This window comes from Protopterus annectens, chromosome 6.part1, assembly GCF_019279795.1.
Source record: "Protopterus annectens isolate FY-2018-M chromosome 6.part1, PAN1.0, whole genome shotgun sequence".
Classification (NCBI taxonomy): Eukaryota; Metazoa; Chordata; order Ceratodontiformes; family Protopteridae; genus Protopterus; species Protopterus annectens.
The window spans coordinates 118,509,902-118,532,539 of NC_056738.1; the positions used below are offsets into that span (position 1 = coordinate 118,509,902).

The window sequence follows — 22,638 nt, forward strand, 5'->3', positions numbered from 1 at the left end:
TGAGTAATGTTCCCAGTCTATATTCAGGTAGTTGAAGTCACCCAATATGATGGTGTTTGGAGATACATTTATACCCTCCAGTGTCTTCAGGAAGGCTGTGTGGGGTTCCTGAGTTTGAGAGGGTGGCCTGTAGCATGCTACAATTTGTAGAGCAGTTTTGCCTATGGTTAGTTGCACCTGGATGGTTTCCGAAGCTTCGTGCGTTGCCACCAACCTGGAGGTGTGGGTATCCTTTATGAGTATACATACACGCCCTCCTTTTGTGGTGTGGTCCGGCTTTTGGGGCCAGAACGCATGATATGAGGTAAAACCTAATAGTGCCGGGTGCTCTCAGGAGCCTTGAACCAGGTTTCAGTTACAGCACAGACATCGATGTTCTCCATACTGAGAAGGGCCTCGAGTGCGTGCATTTTGAGATTTAGACTTCTGGCATTGAGCAGCATTACCCTCAGTTTCTTCCCATTTTTGTTTTCTAGGGTGGTAGGTTTAGAATTTGAGCCTTGCCTAAAAGGCACTATGGGGGTGGCAAGAGCCTTAGCCAATATCCGAATCCCAGGGTGACAGGTGCAAGCCGTCCCTTGCGAAGCAGCGTGGCTTGTCAAGCATGTCATCCCAGGCAGACAGACACTGGATCCCCTTTGAATGACACCAGACATTAAGCCAATTGTTAAAGCTGGTCATCTTGTCTCTATATTGTGGTATCATTCTTGGTGAAGGAAGGATACTGCTCAGGGTCAGGGTCATACCTGCCTGGGCTACATAATCAGAGAGCTCCTCTATGTCTCTTTTCATGTAGTCCAGGGAGGTACGTCTCAGGTCATTCACACCAGCATGGACAATGACTGTGTCATATTTGTACTTGCCGTGGAGTGACCAGAGTGCTTGTGTTATGTGGCGGATTCTAGCGCCCGATAGGCAGCTTACTGTGACCCTCTCCTTGTTCAGCCTGGTGAGTGGGACGTCAGTGTGTCTGACTATGGAGTCACCTATGACAAGTATGCATCAGCAGTTCTAAAATTGTTAGGTATGATGGCAGCAGCAATTCTGGCCATATCACTAGGTCGTATGCACATGCGGATACTGCAATGGCTGTTGTTCACTCAGTAGTCTTACCAAGAGCTCCCCATGTCTCACTTGATAATGATCAGAAACTCCTGCAAAATGGATCTTCAGTGGTGGTTGACCTCATTTCATGTTACGATATGACATCCATTTGTTTTACCCCCACCAGCAGCCACAGTGACCAAGGATGCTTCCCCTGATAGGGTGGGAGGGGGGGTATTTTCAAGGAAGACCAGCCCAAGGCACATGGACCAATTAAGAGACACATCTGCATATCAATGTCTTAGAGATGAGAGCATGAGAGCAATACTTTTGGCATTGCAGTACTTCCAGGACACTTTTCCTCTGGGTACGATTGCAATTCAGACGGGCAAGATGTTAGTGGTCTGGTACTTGAACAAACAAGGAGGAACCAGGTCATACCCCCTTTGTCATGAGACCCTATGAGTATGACAGTGGTCTTTATCCACCCTGCGCTTTCTGTTAGCAATGTACATCCTGGGGAAATCCAGCATGATAGCAGACAAGCTGAGCAGAGCAATTTTGTTGCCCCACGAGTGGTTCCTCAAGACAGAAATAGCGGACAGGATATTCCGCAGGTGGGGCCAGCCTTGCTGCATCCTTTTTGCTAGTCACATGAACATGAAATGCAGAAGCTACTTTGCCCTGATTCACCCTCTGGGAGAAGCTCCAAGGGACAAACTCATTCACGATTGGCCCCCGGGTCTCCTCTATGCATCCCCACCAATCCTGCTGATACCCAAGGTATTACAGAAAACAAAAGCACTGGGAAGGACCATCATTCTAATAGCTCCTCATTGGCCTCATCAGATTTGGTTCCCCTTCCTTCAACTTCATTTTTTGGAGGGACCCCTGGATTCTGGTCCCAGTTCTGGACCTTCTGACGTACTTGTTGGGGGAACTTCACCCCTCTTTGCAGTCCCTGAAGCTGTCAGCTTGGCTGCTCCAATTCCCATCATAGCCAGGTTCCATAACCTTTCTAATGAGACAAAGAAAATTCTCTTATCCTCTCATAAATCCTCTACGAGGAAGCTATACCTCAGCAAATGGAAAAATATTTATATATGGGCCTCTAAAATCAATATTGATCCTTACCAATCCCATATGGCCTCTATACTAGAATTCCTGACCAGGATTTTCAATAAAGGAGCTGCAGCAGCAACAGTCCATGTTAAACTTGCTGCCATTTCTGACTTTCATCTTGGATACGAAGGGTTGAATATTATGTCACACAAATTATCCAAAGCCTTTCTCAAAGGGACTTTTCATATTAGACCTCCTGTGAAATCTCCCTATTCCCCATGGAATCTATATTTTATACTTTCCCGCATACTTCTTCCTCCATTTGAACAAGCTTCCTCATGTGACCTCATATATTTGTCATAGAAAACTATCTTTTTAGTGGCTATTACTTCTACCCATAGAGTGGCAGAGCTTCAGGCCTTGTCCATTAAGCCTCCTTATTTGATTTTCCATGCTGACAGAGTCTCACTTCAAACAAACCCCTTTTTTTGCCCAAGGTTTGCACTGAAACTAATCTTAACCAAATTATTGATTTGCCAGTTTTCTTCCCTAATCACACCAATAATCTAGAATACATGCTGCACAAACTTGATGTTCACAGACAGCTCAGATTTTATTTGGATAGAACAAAAAAAAAGGAAATCAGATCAGCTTTTTGTTTCCTAGTCAGACTCCAGAAAAGGTATGCCAGTGGCTAAAATAACTCTGTCTAAATGGTTATCTGATTGTATTACCTTTGCTTATTCAGCTGCCAATATTCCCTTACAGCATAAAATTAAAGCTCAGTCAACCAGAGCAGTTTCTACATTAACTGCTTTTTCTGCCAGACTTCCTGTTGATAACATTTGTGCAGCAGCCACTTGGTCGAAACCTCATACCTTTATCACTCATTGCAACGTTGACAGGGCCTCCTTTGGATCCACGGTCCTGAGAAATATACTCCTGTGAGCAACCTGAGGTAGATGGTGTTTGGGATGCTACCCATCAGTAAGAATGAATGGCAGAAAGGAACAACTTCACATAAAGAAGTTATGTACTTACCATAACATTCCATGTGAATTGTTCATCTCACCTTCATTCTTACGTCCCTCCCTCCTACCCCCTCCTGGGTTTTCAGAGGACTGAGATGCTAGAGCCTTCCTGGTCACTCAACCCTTCTGTACTTTCTCTTATGGAATTATATAATGACATATGGTACTATTATACACAGCAAAGAAGATCTGAGGTAACTCTAGGTGCATCATGGGATAGGGACTTGGCCTCGAGCTACTTGAAATCTTCCAGCTTTGTAGTAGGCCAACTCAGAGCCAAGGGATCGGCTCCAAACTCATCAGTAAGAATGAAGGTGAGATGAACAACTCACATGGAACGTTATGGTAAATACATAATTTCTATGTTTTTTCAGCTCCTATCCCTCTGGGTCAGGAAGTCAGTTTTTCTACTACACCCCCTCTACAACTTATTCCTCTGACTCTTGTTAGCTGTCTGAGTCCTGGGATCCTAGCCATACAGATCCTTCCAACTTGGATCCAAGGATTGTTTTATCCTTGGATCTAAAGCTTTCTCTGAGTGTTCTGATCCTGTTGGATCCAGAGACCTCACGGAGCTGTAGCCTACCTGTCAGGTCCAAGGTGTTGCCTTTGACTCTGAAGCTTTCAGAGCCATCTCTGCTGCTTGGAGCCTTGGCACTGGATAGCTTGTCTCAGGCTTCCATCTTGGGGATTTTGTCCTTGGAGCAGGGGGCCAAAAGCTGGCCTTTTTGGATCTGAGGCCTTCCCTTTCTCCAGGGTGATCTGCCATTGAGTCTGTGAAGAGAGTTTTCTCTGCCTTGACAGAAAGGAAGGATCCTTCCCTCTTGGATCTCAAATCTGCAACCTGGATTTCACTGTGCTCAGAGCCTTACTAAGTCTTTCCATAGGGACAGCCAGTACCAAGACCTCAGGTTTCCACACAGGGAATGTTGATTTCTTCTTTTAATACATTTCCAGACCATCCCACTGAGGAGATCCTAGGAAAAAGACATGCAAGAGGAAGCACCTCAACTTGCCAGAGTAATCTATTACAGAAGATACAAATTTCGATGAAAGCAAAGGGTTTCTATCATCACCTCCTGAAGATGTCTCATTTGAAGACATCTTAGAAATCCTTAAGCAGAGAGGTGGCTGGATGCCCAGCAACTCTTCATCCAAGGTGTCTATATTCCTGGAGGTTTTTGGTACTGGACTGTCTAACCCCTGAGTGACTGTGTCCACTGATGAACTCATTGAGTTGATCTCTCAGCTGGAGTGGAAGAAAACCGACTCCATTGAGCCTATACCTTGGAGATCAGATAAGATTATGGCAGCACCTGTAGACAAGCACTTTTGGGGAAAAGGGGTGCCTGTTGATGCCTTGATTGTAGCAGTGGCCACTAAAAAGGAACTTGCTGAGGAAATTTCCAATGTCCATTATCTCCAACAGGGAGTCTCAGGCAATGGACAGATTCAGGAAGTGTGTCTGTGCTTCACCAACCTTTGCTTTAAGGTCACTAAATTGTTTGGCACATTTCACAAGACTTCAGAGGGATTTGATTAGGGCGTTATCAAATACCCTCTAAGGATCTGTTACTGAAGAGGTTTAGTCATCTGTAAATTCTCACTTGGCAAGCCTGCAATCCATTTCTAATTCTTCCATGAGGTTGATTTCACATATAGCCAAATGCAGAGGGTTCAGGCATTTCCACCAGGAGACATGCCTGGATGCACTTATGTGATTTTGCAGAGCTCCTCATTCATCAATGCTCCCTCCCTTTGACAGCAGGTCTTTGTTTGCCCCAAGATGAAGGACACACTATCTAGGTGTCAGAAGGATAGAAAGACCATGTCTGCTGTGGGTGTGCATTTTTTGACCCCTCCAAGATCCTTTTCTAAGAATCAATGAGCTGGTCAGAAGATGTGGTTTAAGAAGTTTCAGGATCCATTCCAGAACACATGTGGAGGATGTTCCCTTAGAGGCAAAGGAGGGAACTCTACTGGTCAACACCACCCCTGTGTCAGAGGTGGCATGCAAAACCAGGGGTTCAGAAATTCTTTCTCTGACAGACCCTACCAGTGCCTCTGAAAGAAGGTCTGATTGTCCATCTCTAGAGGGAAGAAGCAGCAATCCATATTCAAAAGCTGCTAGAAAAAGAGTAATCCAAGAGGTCCCACCAGACCAGATAGAATCAGGAAATTACTCAAGGTTCTTTTTAGTGCTAAAGAAAACAGGGGACTGGAGACCAATCTGGGATCTCAACAATGTAAACAAGTCAGTCCAATGAACCAAATTTCAGATGGTCACAGTTCAGTTCATTCTTCCATTTCTGGCAAGGATGATTGGATATGCTTGATAGATCTTCAGGATGGATACTATCATATAAAGATGAGCAGACAATGTGGAAGGTATTTACTATTCTGGCTAGGAGCCAGTCATTACCAGTTCAGAGTTCTGCCCTTTCGACTCACCACAGCACCCAGGGTGTTACCAAGTACATGGCAGTAGTAACAGCTCACTTTAGAATGTGAGGATTCTGGGTATGTCCATATCTAGATGATTGGCTCATTTCCGCTATGACCAGGCATCAATTGATAGGGGCAAAAGACCAGGTCCTCCAGACTTGCTGTCTTCTGGGATAACCATAAACTATGAAAAGTCCCATCTGAACAAACTCAGACTCTAGAATTTATAGGAGCAATTCTCAACACAAACTCAACCATAGCCTCACTACCACCCTCAAGAGTTCAAACCGTAAGATCACAGGTCACATAGATAATCTGCAGTATCAAGATTTCAGTCCATCTGGTCCTTCAAGCCCTAGGGTCAATGGCAACAGTGATAACCCTGGTACCTTTAGCCAGATTTCATATGAGGATTCTCCAATGGATGCTAGCCACCAAATGGTTGATTCTTTCCCAACCCATAGCAACTCAGATACGAGTCATGCATACATGCAAGAAAAATCGCAGGTGGTAGGTTCAATCAGGTTCTACAAGGCCATCCATTCATTCCCTCTCAACCCAAGGCCATAGTGACCATGGACACATCCCAGCTGGGGTTTGGAGGGCATTTTATGGAGAGAACAGTCCAAGGCACTTGGTACCCTGAAGAGGCGAACTTGCATATCAATGTCCTAAAAATGACAGCAGTGCTTTTATCATTGCAAGCCTTCCTGGTTACTGCCCCTTTGGAGATGATTGCAGTTCAAATGGACAACATGCCTGTAGTCTGGTACATCAATAAACAAGAAGAAACCAGATCTTACCCATTGTGTGGAGAAGCTCTCAGATTGTGGCAATGGGCAAGCTCATCCAACCACTTTCACACAGCAATGCAAATTCCTGGGAAGTCCAACGTGACAAACCAGACAAACTGAGCAGGTGCATTCTTCTACCTCATGGATGGTCCCTCAACAACAACATTACGGAATTGGTTTTCCATCAATGGGGCCAGCCTTAGAGTGATCTTTTTGCTTCACCCCTGAACAACAAATGCAGCAGCTTTGACTTAATCCCCCCACAGGGGGAATCACCGAGGGATGCTCTATTTATTGATTAGTTCCCTGGTCTACTCTGTCTCTCCTCCCATACCGCTGATTTCAAAATTTCTTCAGAAAGCTGCTATGTTGAGTCCACCCTGGATTTCATGTAGCTGAGGACTCTGTCCCATCAGTTGTGGATAGAATGAAAATTGACAAAATTAGATAAAGAAGTTATGTACTTACCATAATGTTCCATCAGTGTTGTCTATTTTCATTCTTCCTCAACTCCCCTCCCACCATCCCCTGTCCTTGAAAACATCTGGAAGAATGAGTGTTTGCAGGACTTTTCTGTTCTTTATATTAAGCTCAGATATAGTATTCTCCTTTTTTGAATATGTGTATGCCTTTCTACTAAGTCAGCAAACAAGATCTGAAATAATTGGGGTTGTCACAATGTGGGTAAGGGAGAAGCTCAAGAGTTCTTGGTTACCATGAGCTTTAGTAATGGCAGAGTCAGATTTGAGGGATCAGATCCGAGCCCATAAATTGAGGAAGAATGAAAATGGACAACACAGATGGAATGTTATGGTAAGTACATAACTTCTTTCTAACTTGGCTTATTTGAGGTTCTTAACATGGCAAACAATTTTACAGATTGCTCTGACCTCTGCAAGAAAGTATCCAAGTTGCAAGCTCTCATGGTGAACCAACCCTATTTCAGTTTCCACAGGGACAGGGTTTCTTTGAGAACTAATCCTTGTTTTATGCCCAAAGTAGTATCTATGTTTACTTTAAGCCAAACTATCCTTCTCCTTTTTTTTCCTGAACTCAAAAATGAGGGAGAAAGGGTACTCCATACCTTAGATGCTTACAGACAACTCAGATTCTGTCTTGACAGAAATAAATCTTTCAGATCATCGGATCAATTGTTCATTTCTTGTGAAGGTAAGAAGAAGAAGGGACAACCTGTGTCAAACAGACTATTTCCAAACCATTGTATATGGCTATTAGCTTTTGTTATACTTACTACAACAAAACTATTTTGTTATACTCACTACAACAAAACTATTTTAGGCATGGTAAAGACCCACTCTAACAGGGCCTTGGCTTTGTCTGTTGCTTTTTAGAATGGGTTGGAGTCTAGAAATATTCTAGAAGCTGCAACTTGCTCCTCTCTACATATTTGTACAAAGTAATATTACCTTGATTCCTTCTTTAGCTCTAGATCAGGCTTTGCAAAGACCATTCCCCAGGGGGTCCTGGACTCTTCTCATTCTGCCTCCAAAATGTAGTAAGTTAGAGTAATCTACCCATATAGCAAATTTTACTGCTGCATTGATCAATATGATAACAATTAAACTTACTATAATAGTAGATGTTCAAATGATCACTGCTGCAGTAGCCTCTTCTTCCCCCCTCAATCCACCTTGTTTTTTTGGTGTGTTGTTTAAGCCAGGGTGTGGTTATTTTTTTGTTCCTCTTTGCATTGCACTTTAAAAGCTCTGCTTCACTCTCTTTTCATTGGAAGACTCTGAAATACTTTGCACCCAGACTTGTCTTTTAGTCAGCTCAGCTCAAGCTGCTAGAAAGTTTTGGCACTTGGAAGTGCCTGAACACTGATGCTATAAAAAGGAAGGATGACAACAATGCCTTGTATAGGCATGTAAGGGACAGCATTGGGTGCAGAACTTTTAAGTTTGCTATATTGGAGTTAGTACAAGTAAGTCAGAGAGGTGGCTGTATCAAATACATCTTGGGGGAGAAAGAAGCTAGGTGGCAGATTTTGTTGAGCGCTACGTCTCCACCTGGCATCAATGAATATATCTCTATTAAACCTATATTGCAAGCTGAAGTATGAATTTCAGTCTTAGTTGTAGTATTATATATAGTTAATATGACAATACATCAAAAATATTGTAAGATATTTAGGTGTTTATTTACAAGACATGACATGCTTTATTCATTATAAGCAGTGAGGATTATTTATGTGATTTCTAGTGGAGAAACTTGTATTTTGACAATACCTACGGGACTTTTATATTGGTGGAGGAGACAATGCAGTGGGATTGGTGGAATCAATTTTTTAAATGTCTGGTATTCTTATTTAAGAGTGTGGAATTATTTATGTATGGTTCTGATGAAGTCTAGATGAAAGCGCTTAACCGTTATATGTTTTTAATAAATTTGGTTTTATACAGTATATTGTACGTTTCGTTATATCACCCAGCCAGTGGATTCTTGAACTCTTTTGTTAAAGCTGTGTTTATTGGTGGATTGAGTTTGGACGTTTTCTTGTGTTTTTAGCATAACAACTCAGGTGACAGAAAGTAGAAAGGGCTATTGCTAAGCTTAGGGAGCCTATAATAAGGAAAGTAACAAGATATCCTGTAGAGGTATTAGAAATATTTCAGAAATTCTATGATAGTCTATATAAAGCAGAGAAATATGGAAATCAAGAAAAGGTACAAATGGAAATGTTTATGGAAGAATTAAGTATTTCAAAGTTCGAGCTAGTTGCCACACAATTACTAGCAGTTAGGATAGGAAGAGATCAGATAAAAATGGTGAAGCAAACCAATCCACAGGAAAGTTCCCAGGAATAGATGGTATTCCTGTGGAAGTTTGAATGCTAGGAGGGAGAAAAATGATAAAGATCTGGAAGATTTTTTAACAGTGTTTTAAGAGAAGAAGTAACAGCATCCTGGAAGAAAGTGGTGGTACATGTAATACCTAAAGAGGGTAAAAAAACATAAGATCCATCTTCACACAGGCCCATTTCAATACTAAACCATGATTATAAAGTGTTTAAGTCTATAATGACTAAAAGAATGGCAAAAGTGATGCCAAGATTGATATGTATCAGTGTGGTTTTGTGGAGGGGAGGCAAACATTTGACAGCATTAACAGCACAAGCAAAAACCTATAATTCAAAGTGGAAAGGGATGATGATAAAACAGAGGGGAAGCTCAAGAAAAGAGGAGAGACTGGGATTTTGGATGGAGATCTTTAAGGAGAATAACAACAATCATACAGAATATTAAATTCATAAAGTAGCAGAAAGTATTCTAAGAACTAAGCTAACATGGAAATGGAAAAAGGCGATTTTGCTGATAGGGATGACTGCAATTAGGGATTCAGACAAAAGGCAAGAGGGGGTTAGAAATTATTGGAGAAAACTGGCAAGGGAACCAGGTATTGGGAGCAAATAGCTAAAGAGGGAAAGGTAATAGAATGGGAAGACACCAATAATTTATTTGGACTGCAGGTTAGAAATTGACTTCCCTATCAAGGATTGATATCGGAGTATAAGCAAAGAGAAAGAAATAGAGGGGTCCTAAACAAAAGACCAGCACCGGTAAAGTTTTTAGTAGATTCTAGAACAGAAGTTGCCATTAAAAAAGGAATAATTAGTTGAGCATACAAAATATTGCACAATAACTATAAGAATCAGTCAGAGGAGATTATATTACAGTGACATGGCCATTAGTCTGTCCACATACATCATGGAATGATTTGTAGACCCTTGTTATGTTGCTTAGACAGCCCTGTGGTCTCTTCAGCTGCTATACATGTCTGGTGAGGTACATGAAAAAGACAGCATTATACTCTATTAGTTTTGTGACCAAATGGTTAGCAACACCTCACCCACACAGTTGACTGCAGTGAGAATAGAATCCCTACCTAAGTACACAGACTACAGAACACAGTATGTTATGCAAATGCCATGGTACAAGTCTGACTTTTTCAAGGCTGCAGGTGAACTTATATTGGATGACATCAGCAGGCTATGTAGGAGACAAAATTATGAGAGACATGTGTAGGCTCATAGCGTCATATGTTCATAGGAGGCTGATAGCCTAATGGCCCTATAGTGTTTAGAAGCCTAGTTGTGTAAAAACACAAGTACCTTTATTGAGCATAGTTGGATGCTCATTATTAGCAGAGCAATTTTGTGAGCAGCACCAACTGGCCTTGTCCATGAGGAAGATAGATGCCACCCCAAAGGTGACTGTACAATCACCCAAACAGTAGTCAAAGTTGCGCTTGAACAATGTCATTGAGGAGCACTGATTCACATGCAGAGGGAGCCTATTACAAAGGAGTTTGAGTCATTGAGGGATATATCTCTCTCTCCAGCATGTTCTGTTTATGTCACAGGCTAGGTTGCAAACACTGTTCTTGTCCCATTTGATTTGCAGCTGTCCAGCATTTCCAATAGGGCAGGGCCTGAGACTGCTCTGTAGCGCAGACATAGGTCACCTCTCAGCAGTCTACATGATACTGTGTACACTGACAGGTCTTTCAGTCTTTCCATGTTATGTCATGTTTGGTGGCCCTGGAGTCTCCCAGACACAACTCTATGTTTTCTCCAATTGCTGCAGGTGTCTGGTGAGGTACAGACAGAAGGGAGCATTATACTTAATTAGTGGTCTGATAAGGGTAGAGTATAGCACAGTTATGATCACCCTGTTCTTGTATATGATGTCCATATGTATGAATTGTGCAATACAGAATGTGTGTGTCACCACTATAGAGACATAGTGATGAAAGTCTAGATTGTTATCAACATGGGTTCCCAAGTCTCACAACACTGTGTTTAAGCTTAGAGGGGGCTATGTATACTGTAATTAGCAGGGGTACTTCATTACCAAAGGGGACAATGAGCTACTGTATGCTTTAAGGTTCAGTCCACGAGTTTGGCTTCAGTCAGTTGTGTGTGGCAGCCCCTACTGTAATATGCTACCATCATTAGGGGACTGTATTAGTGCATCCAGTTACCAGTCATCTGCAGACTTGGTAAACCACAGGCCGTCTACCATTTTCTGCACTTTAAGGAAGTAGTTTGCAAACTGTTGAGTGCCCAGCACAGATCCTTGTGGTATTCAAATGGTAATTTCCTACTGGTGGAGGTGCAGTCTCCAACTTTGAGAGTGTGTGTTATGCCAGTGAGCTAGTTGCCTATCCCTGTACTACTGTATAGCTTAATTCCCAAATGGAAGATGATCTCTATGACACATGAATGGGGGATAGTGTCAAAGGCCTTGGATAAGTCAACATAGACAGTATATCCCATTATCCCTCATCCAGGTCTGTGGAATCAGTATGCAAGAAGTCTGGAAGGTTCAATGAGGAAGATCTACCCTTGACAGAAACAATATGGGTAGGGTCAAGTGTGTTGAAGGTCACCTATGTCTCTGTGGCTATGGTCCATTTTGATTCCTTCCCTAGCCTTGCAGATATGTCTTTTAGGCATACGGGTCAATAGTTGTACTTCTGCATATTACCCTATTGATGTTCATTACATAGCACACAACATTTGATATTACATTTTGTACTGTGGTTGATATATGTGTGGAAACAGTATTGAGACACCTGGGTTGCAATGCTTGGGGGGGGGGGGGTGGCAAGAGATGTATGTATTGTAAATATGTGACATATTGTTAGCTAGGGCTCTCCATTTTTAAAGTTTATACATGCATGTTCATGTCATACACAGAGAATGGACAGTAAACATTAATAATTCAGCATAAAATGTACATTTTCATAGTGCATTGAGCAGCGGGTTTCTGCTATGGTTAGCAAAGTGTATACACATGCAAGATACACATGTTTGTGCATAGGTAAGCAGTGCACAAATGTGAGATGCATTACTAAATTCTGACAGCTAGTACTGAGTCTATGAAATACATTTGCTGCTTAACTGACTCTCTGGCAGTACATGTTAATGCATTGATACATTCCTTATTTGGGCCAGATGGTACTGGGTTCGAATACAGGTGTATCTAATACATTTAAATACATTGCTGCCATATCTAATACTTTTAAATACATGTCAATACATTGCTGCCATTCATCGTTGCTGTGCGTTGCTTCACGATGTGCACTCAATGCAAAAATGCCTTAAAGAGGTGAAATGGGTAGCTAGGACAGTGGTGAAATGGGGAAAAAGCAGGGGGAAGGACAAAGGGAAAGCAGGGTAGGAATGTGCAGGAGGGAGATAAGACAGAACCTTAGCTATCCATTTCTTTAAAAGTGTAAAATGAACATATGTGGAAAATAACTGAATTTGGACTGTCACTTACAGAGAGTGAGATAGGTGGCCACAGCACAATTATGTTGTATAGCCAACTGGACCAAATCAAGTGTGCCATGAGGACATGTATGCAAAATGGAGCACTATGCATGGGATATATTTTTTTTTTTGTGGGACAGGTGACAATTTTTTTTTGGAGAGAGAAGAATGTTGGAGAAGGAATGTAGGAATGTCTTGGTGAGGTACGTTGGGTAAGTGAGGAAGCAATTTCAGACAGACAACACAAAAACACAGAGATAGAGGGATGGTGATGGACACAAAAGGTTGGGTGGCACCATGATTGGGGTGAGGGTGGGGTAATCCTAAACCCATGGTCATCAAGCTGGCTGACAGTGAGAATCGAGTTTTCACCCACTAGACCGTCATCACTGTCAACTCACTCTGCCACTGGTTGAAGTGCTTGATGTCTCCTCCTGGTACATTGCAAAATGAGGGTGAACAGCCTATCCAGCCAGCATAGGCATGCACCAACAGTGTGGCGCACAACCCTATGCACCACCCTTGGCAATTCAAAGCAGGTGATAAAATCACCACCTGCACCACTGTTCTCGGAGGGTATCACTGGACCAGCCTAAGGGTTGAGGTGAGAGGAAAAAAAGGGGATTAGATTAGTACCTTCATGTGTGATATGCAATACATTGATACAATGATTTGACTCTATTATCTTACCTTTTACTTTTCAGACTACCAACTCCTAACAGATAACTTTTGCTTTTAAGACTACCAGCTCCTAACAGATGCACACTATACTACAGATTGCAGCAAGTACTCCTTGACATGTGCATATATTGCACATATGCGTGTTCCAGTTATACAGATTGCAGTTTACAGCAGGGTATTTGTCCCACTGGTATAGAAGTTTGAATTTAATTTAAATAATATTGAAGAATTAACAGTATTGTATGATTGGAAAGTGTGGTATTTGAAATCACAACCTCTGACTAAAGTCTAATGTTGTATTCTTGGTTTATGCTATAGACTAATGCATGCATACTTGCTTTTACAGTTGAGATATGTATGCTCAATTTGATACACCTCTATAAAATACCAAAAAGCTATGTTTAACTTTTAATGCTACAATAACACTACTCTTCTGCTGCATACATACCACATGCTTCCCTCATCCTTGCCAGTCTAGACCCATGGGTTTGGGCATTTACCTCATGATCACGGGCAGCTGTGGAAAAAACAGAACAGAATACCATTATAAATACCAGTCTTGCCTATATTCAGCTTTCAAGTCTTATGAGTACTCTCTGAATGTGATACTTAAACAGTTGTGGGATGTCTGCAGTCCTAAATTCCCCATTACAAGGGTCAAGGGTATCCCTCTTCCTCTTCCATAGATCATTGTAGTGATGCCTACATTGGTCATCAGTGTGCGGGATACCAGTGGCACTGGTTATAGCCCAGGCTAAACTATCCCAGGCTTCTGACTTATACTGGGAGCCAGAATAATCCTCCTGCAGAAGCCTGCCACTGTTGTTTTTAACTAGGAGTCCATTAAAAAGCTTGGACTCCTGGACACCCCGTCTCTGTGCCCTAAGCCTGGCACCTTCCCCACAAATGCCTGCCATGTGTGCCACAGACCTAGAGCAATGGAAAATGATGCTTTCCTGTCAATTGCAGTCATCTCATTTACTGGCAGTCCACACACTGTTTGATAATGTTGCACGCTGCTTACCATTGCACAAACACAGTGCTCACCAATGTACACCTCTGAGCATCAAGTTTGTGCAATACTAAGAAGAGCACAATGGTAGCAAGCAGTGAGGCATTAAATAATTGCAGTTCCAATTTCAAGGTTATTGGATGTACAGGCAGTTGTGTGTGTGTGTCTGTCTGTGTTCGGGAAATGTGAAGGCCATTACAGTCCAGATAGCAGAAATGTACTTAAAGGAATGTAGTACACAATATATCCACAGTCATACATACATGATAATAAATGTGATAATACATAGATATGTACATAAATAACTGACACAATACTAGTGTCTCAGCCCTAATACATATAATTAATATCAGCTGCACTATGTCAAGTGTCATAAGTGAGAGTGACTATAGCGGGAAGTGGAACAACAGTAAACGTGTATGGAATATCCTTTATTTGAACCCAGGACCATTTGCATGGCAGTCCTGTTCTTACACCTGTTGCCACAAGAAGGTTGAGAAAACACTTGTCTGCGTTACATTTCTTTGCTATAGACTGCAATGTCATAGCAATGAAACAAAGGTTGCACACCCTGTACTAGAACCCAGGACCATCTGTACTCCAGTCCTACACTTATATGTGTTGCCACAGGACTAGTTACATGACATTCCCTATTTTACTAATCATTCTTAAGAAGATCTCCCTGTTAACCAATGCACAGTGTTGCTTAGTGGGTTTGCCCGATACCCAGTAGTATTAATTGAATGCATCTGGTTTCTGTTTTTGGCTGTCTGGGTCATTTCTGGCCAGTTGTCCAATTTGCGCAGTGCCACACTTCACACAAACAAGATAAGTACAGCTAAACCTGACATTCATTTTTCTCCACATACAGATAAAAGTGTAAAACCCTTTGCTTCCACTAAGTGGTGCATCACACAGTGGCCTCTCTCCCCAAAAATGATTAAAAAAAAAAAAAGGAAGAGGTAGTTGAAATCACGAAAAGCAATCTTTGACATACACACTAGAAAATGATAGCACACATGAGATATTGTTACATTGGTCTGGATCTGAACTCTCACTCTAATGCAGGATGGGTGCCTTAACCTTCTTTGCCACACAAACAGCTTTGCAGCAAAAAACTGAACTCAGTCTGTGCACACCCAACTCCAACAGCATCTACAGTGATATCAAGCAATACAAGCATTATTTGTACATTTGTTAGTTTTGGATGTAGTGCACCTAGTGATCACACAACATGTCATGATTACTGCTTGCAAACATACAGCTCTGTCTTACATTTCTGTATTTGTTGGCAATTCTTCATTTTTTCTGATCAGTAATCTGAGACATGCAGTGTGTAAGCCATTCTATATCATTGATCTTAAAATGTGTGAAGATATTAAGTGGAAATAATATCATATGCAGTTGCCAACAAATGAAGGGCAGGTTGGATGTTAAGGAACACAACCTGTGACTTGTGTGCTGCTTAGTTACATTTCCAACCTTACATATAACATATCTGTAGATCTAACCTGACGCATCCAGTGGAAGTAAGGCAGCCTGCTGTTGTGTTTTCCTTCTCCCAACCCCTAATCATTCACAGTTGCAATCCATTAAAAACAAACACTGAGAGCCAGCACTATGTTTACATGTCCTACATGGATCCAATTTTTTGGGATTCAGGAATTCTAATGAGTCCACACCTCATTTGCATCTTCACCATGCTAACAGCCCTGCATTTACACCATATAAAAGGGCAACCATGTAGCTAGCCAAACTGATGTTGAGAATACTTGTTTATGTTGGGAAGACTGCAGATAACACTATTTATTCAGAATATATATGTACAGAGGAGTACTGAACTTCAGAAGGTATGCTTCCATTTGGTCAGCTACATACTGCATATGCTGGAATACATTTAAGAAAAATCTGAAGCAAAGGGTTTTACACTTTTATCTGTATGCATTAGTTAGAAGTATACTAATGGCATGGGCATCTTTGCCAAGCCATTTCAGATGTATACATGATTGCTAATACATGAAAATGGAGTGCTGTGTGATAAATATGTACAAATGTTTCAGGGAAGTTCCTTTGATAGTACTTTTAGCATTTCAGAGATGGTTTGTTAGCAATATATATATATAATTTCCTGTTCTTTTTGAGGGCAAGCAAAGGTGAGCTAATGCTATGGCACAAACAAGGGTACACTGTTCTTTTTTTTGGGGGGGAAAGGTGAATTAATATTATGGCACAAACAAGGATATGTTGCTCTTGTTGCTCTTCTTGTTTTGCATCCTGCCTGTTTTTCCTATTTCACATCTCTAGATTGATTTATGTTTCACCAGTGGGTAATACTAAGTGCCTATCGTTTCTGTTTGTTCTGTAAACAGTTATTTTGTAGTTATGTGATGTATTATCCATCTGTTGTCTTTTAAGACACCTAGGAATATGCCACCCAGGTGTGTCAATCCTAGGACACCTGCTTTCACCACCAATGCTAAGAACCAGCTGATTGTGGATGCCTTTAGGGAACATGGTACTTTTCTGTTGGAAAGGGGGCAGGGAGATATGGCACATAGACTGAAAATATGGCAACAGATACTAGCTGACGTAAATGTTGTGGGTGGTCTTGGCAGGATATATGAGCAGGTGTACCACAGGGCCACTGACATGATCACATCCGTAAGGAGGACAGCAGCTGCAGTGGGCTGTGACCAGATGGTTACTGGAGGAGGGGCTGCTAGGTAACCACCACTATCACCCAATGAAGAGTTCATGGCCAATCTCAGGGATCCAGACAGCACCCAGGAGAGTGCAGTACAGCATGTGGTGGATTTCAGAGCAAGAGCTTCAGAGACAGCAGGCATGTCCCAAAAGGAGCTTCCAGGTAAGCTTTGGTATCTGAACAGTTGAAAACTGTTAATATAGTAAAGCAACTGCAATCAAGAATTTATTTCTGTGTCACATCTCTTTTTTTGGGGGGGGTGTTGAGTATTGCTACAGTTATTAGCTTAGGTTGGAGTTGTCAGCCATATTCTTGATGGAAGTATAGCTAATGTACATATAAAGGGGTAAAATTATTGCCCCCTGAGTTACTGTTAATTGTGATGATGTTGCTCTTGCATTCTGCTTAACTTCTTCCAGAACCATCTGGATTACAGAGGGGAATCTCTTCTGCAGATGTTAAGCCAAACATTTTTATGCAGTACTGTTGAGCAATTTAAAGAAATATTTTAGTGTGTGCTGTTGATGTCAGGCCTGTTCTATGTATTGCTGTACTGTTTGCAATACTGGCAGCACTGTTACTTTGTTATCATATATTGTAGTATAGTAGTGTAGGTATTAAGTTATTCCTGTGCTTGTTGCTTTTTATCACAGGGGATCATGACAGTGGGAGTGTGGGCCCTCTGCCTCCTGATGTCAGTGTATCAGCAGACTCTGATGATGATGGCAGCCAAACTAAGGCACATTTGGGGGGCTACAGAGGTTGAATCTGACATTGAGTTTGACATGCAGCCATACCATGCAATTCCATCAGACACAGCCAGTAGGCCTACGCCTACCCATTCCATTGAGCCCTCAGATAATGGATAGGGAGGGTGAGGCCATTGATCAGGGAAGTATGACTACTGTGGCTTCAGTTCCTGTTGACTGTGGCCGTAGCCAAAGTGTGGGCAGTGTGCTATGCAGGAGGGTTGGTATGGTTGCTCGGAGGGGACCTGCTGTCCCTCCTCCATGTGGTACAGGTGTCTCTTCCTGTGCCACTCAAAAGATGTTTAGATGCATCATGGAGGTACAGGCACATTCCCATAGATGCTCCAGACAAATGCTCAGGGTTGTAGATGTGGATAGTCTGACATGTGTGACTGTGTTGCTGATTCAGTGGATTGGATGCATGCCATGTTGGAATGAGTGGTGTCTGTAATGGAACATCTGCTGGGAGGGGAATGGCATCCACATGGGTGTAGGTCAGCCACATCATCTGCTGTCAGCCAACATGGCCATGCCCGATCATATTCTGATAGTGGCAGTACTTCCACAGCTCCATTAGTGAGTGTTCTGTTTACACCCAGATGAGGCAGACCATGGGGTCATGGTCCTGGGCATCCCAGTGGAGGGAGCTTGTCCAGCAGTCATCAGTCATGTTTAGGTAGCAGCACTGCATCTGACCATGGGTGATGACATGCCAGTGCAACTTCTGGCACAGCCAGTTCTCATGATCGGGGATGACAATGATGAACTGCCACCTTCACCATGCATGGCTCACACCTGTCCAACATACTAAAAAGTACAGCCAGCGCAGTAATTTGCTGTATTCATGCAGATACTCAATCACCAATTTTACCTGGAGGAGCCCTACAGACACACACACAACAGTTACTCATTTTGTTTCAGTGGCCATTTGTTGATGTATCCAACTGCTTGCCTGTTTATCTTTCTTACTTGCACACACTCACCAACCTGCCATTCATTTCTTTTATTAAATGATACATTCCAGGTTCACCACTTACCTTGTAAATCCAGCAGTTGCAACAGTTTTAGTTCAGGGCTGACTCTGTCTGAGTGCACAGCCAATACATGGGGAGGTAACAGTTGTGTGAGTTGCCTGCATCAATGTTACAATATGTATGTGTGAAGGAGGAAGGTTTTAGCCTCTTAGATGGTCAGTAAGTTTGCTATGTGTTGCCACTTAGCCAATGTGAGGGCATATTGAGCATGCCTGCATCTGCCTACACCCACAGCAGCTGCTGGTTCCCCCTCTGACTCTTCACCTGTGTGTGTCTATGGTGACCTTCCCATTGGTGGTGGCATGTGTGCCCTTTCCTCTTATTGATACTGCTAAAGCTGTTTTCTCAGGATGATCTTGTGTAACATGGCATATACTGCAAATATTTCTGTACATGTCCATGGACTGTACTGCAGGGCTCCTCCAGATGTATCCAGGCAGTAGAACCATGACTTCAGCAGCCCAAACACATGCTCTATGATTTTCCTGGTTTGAGCGTGTGCCTCATTATGGCATTCTTCAGCGGGTGTGTGTGCATTTCTGATTGGTGCCATCAGCCACGGTTCCACTGCATAGCCTGCATCCCCCAGCAGATGATCCTGCAGGTTATTCCCCCAGCAAACATCTGGTACAGTTGGGAAATGTGCCAGATATATGAGTTGTGGTAACTGTCATGGTTGCCAGCACACACATACAAGATGATTCCCTTAGCATTACACAAGACTTGGCAGTTGGTAGAGTGGTAGTCCTTTCTGTTTAAGTAGAGCCTACCCTGTTCCCTGAGTGGTGCCTTAATTTCTATATGTGTGCAGTCTATGGCACCCAGTACTTCAGGGCAGTGTGCTACAGGGTAGACCTCCTGCATATTAGTGGCCCTGTCCTCAGGAGTACAGGGAAACTATATGTAGTCACTGGCATGTTGTAGCATAGCATTCAGGAACTGGTGGAAGATCCTGGATGCTGATGCATGTGACACCCCCAGCATGTCCCCTGTTGTTCTCTGAAAGGTACCTGTAGCTAAGATGCTAAGTGCTACACATACCTTTGTCTCCACTGAGATAGGCCTAGGCCAGGAAGGAGAAGAGTTTTCAGACTCTGTTTAACTTACCACAATTTACATGACATGGAAATTATAGAGCACTACAGGGTGGATACAGACACTACAGGAACTCTGCAACCTCTGTCATCCTCAACTCAGAGCCAGGATAAACCCAGGGGAACCCATACTTGTTTGTTTGGCCCCCATCATCATCAGAGTCAGCAATACTCTGACATCAAGTGGTAAGTGTCCTACACTTCCACTGTCAGGATCACCTGTGATAATAAGCAACAAACACAGGGAAAAACTTAATATCTATACTACTATAGTCAAATATATGCTAAAAAAGTAACAGTTGCACCACTACTACAGACAGTATAACAATACACACAACAGCCCTGACACTCACATCACATATATGGATAAAAGTTATATGTTTCTTTGACCTGCTCATCACCACTGACAAAGAAGATATTTGGCTTACCATGTGCAGTTGATACTATGCTTCTCATGGATGATGGACCTAGAAAAAGTTAAGCAAAATTTAAGAACATCATCACAGTTAACAGTAACACAGGTGGTTAAAACATTTTGACCTTTATATGTCCATTAACTATACTTTCAACAAGAACTTGGATGACAAGTCCAACCTAAGCCCATGTGTAATCTCAGAATGTGTTGTCAACTGTAGCGATCTACAATTCCTCCCCCCTACAAACCAATTTATTGTTAAACAGAGCTAACATATTGCTGTAAATATTTTGCTATACAACAGTATTTAACAATTGAGATACATAAGCCTACCTGGAAGCTCTTCCTGGGCATACTTGCTGTCCCCGAAACAGTAACACCAATGTTAAGGACATTTTCTGTACTTTCTTTGGAGCTGTCTGGATCCCTGACAGTGGACAGGAACTCTTTATTTGCTGTCAGTGGTGGCTGTGTAGCAGGCCCCCCCCCAGTACCCATCAGATCATGGTCCACTGCAGCTGCTCTCCTCCATGCGGATGAGATCATGTCAGTGGGCCTATGGTGCACCTCATCATATTTCCTGCTGTGGCCACCTACTGCATTCACAACAGCCACTATCTGTTGCCAAATTTGCATTCTGCCTGACATATCTCCACATCCCATCTCAAGCAGAAAGCACCGTATTTCCTAAACACTTCCACAATGACCTGATTTTCAGGGTCACTGAAGGAGGCTTTTGGGGATTGAGACACCTGGGTGCCATAGTCCTAGCTGACCTAAAACACAACAGAAGGATAGTACACATAAGTATCACATAACTAAAAAAATACATGTTTCCAGATAAAACAGAAAAGATAGCATTTCACTGTTGCCCACTGGAGAAACATAAAACAGTCATGATACTGAAATATGAAAAACAGGAAATGTGTGGTTATAACATATTACATTCAAATACAATGCAAGACTGGATATAAAACGAGGAGAGTGACAGCAGCAACATATCCTTGTTTGTGCCAAAACAGAAATGCAACTTTGTTCCCCCACCCCCAAAAGAACAGGAAAATGACACATTTTGATAACAAACCATCAGTGAAATGCTAAAAGTGCTATCAAATGAACTGTTCTGGAAACATGTCTACAGATTTAACATTGAACGTTCCATTTTAAGCTATTGCCAATCATGTATACCTGTGAAATGCCCTAACAAACATACTCAGCCATCAGTACACTTCTATGTAATGCATGCAGATAAAAGTAGCATTTGCTAATGAATATATCTATATGTATGTCTAATCTAATATACATATATGAATACACACACATATATATATATATATATATATATATATATATATATATATATATATATGAAACAGATTTTTCTTAATGAAATTTCAGCATATGCAGTATATAGCTGAAAAATGCAAGCATACCTTCTCAAGGTCAGTAGTCTTCTGTGCAGATATATCCCAAGGTAATAGCCTCTTCTGTGTTCTCCACATAAACATGTCTCCTCACCTTCAGGTTCCCTAGCTACATGGTTGCCTTTTCTATGGTGTAGATTCAGGGCTGTGAACACAATGATGATGCAAATGAGGTGTGAACTCATTAGAACCGCTGAATCCCAAATACTTGGCTCTGTATATCAGATGTAAACATAATGCAGGCACTCCCTCAGTGTTTGTTGCTAATAGATTGCAACTGTGAATGATTACTGGTAGGCAGAAGGAAAACACAACAGCAATGCAGACTGTCTTACCTCCAGTGGGTATGTCAGGTCAGACTTACAAAAAGAGTAGGAGTAATTTTATCAAAGTCAGAAATGTAAGTAAGCAGCACACAATTCACAGATTCTGTTCATTGACATCCAGCATCCATTGGCAACTGTATATTATTGCCATTTAATATGCTCATACATTTTAAGGACAATGATATAGAATGCCTTACAGACTGCATGCCTCAGATTACTGGTCATTTAAGACAAGAATGAGCAACAAACACAAAGAGATAAGACAGAGCTGCATTTTTGCAAGCAATAATCTTAAATGGTTGTGTGATCACTCACTGCACTACATCCAAAATGAATACAGGTACAAATAACGATCATAGAGTTTGTTAGTACTGTGGATGATGTTGCAGTTGGTTATATGCATAATTTCAGTTCCCTGCTGCAAAGCTGTTTGTGTGGCAGAGAGGGATGAGGCACGCTTACTTTGTTCTGAAGGTTTATTGGAGTGAGAGTTCAAATCCAGACCTATGTAAAAATATTTCATGT

The 22,638-nt window shown here is 42.0% G+C and overlaps 1 protein-coding gene across 1 annotated transcript in view; it reads left to right on the plus strand.

Annotated features, from left to right (window-relative positions):
• LOC122805262 (dynein axonemal heavy chain 11-like) overlaps positions 1 to 22,638 on the plus strand; it is a 4,596,980-nt gene that overhangs the window by 1,715,236 nt on the left and 2,859,106 nt on the right. The window lies entirely within an intron of this gene.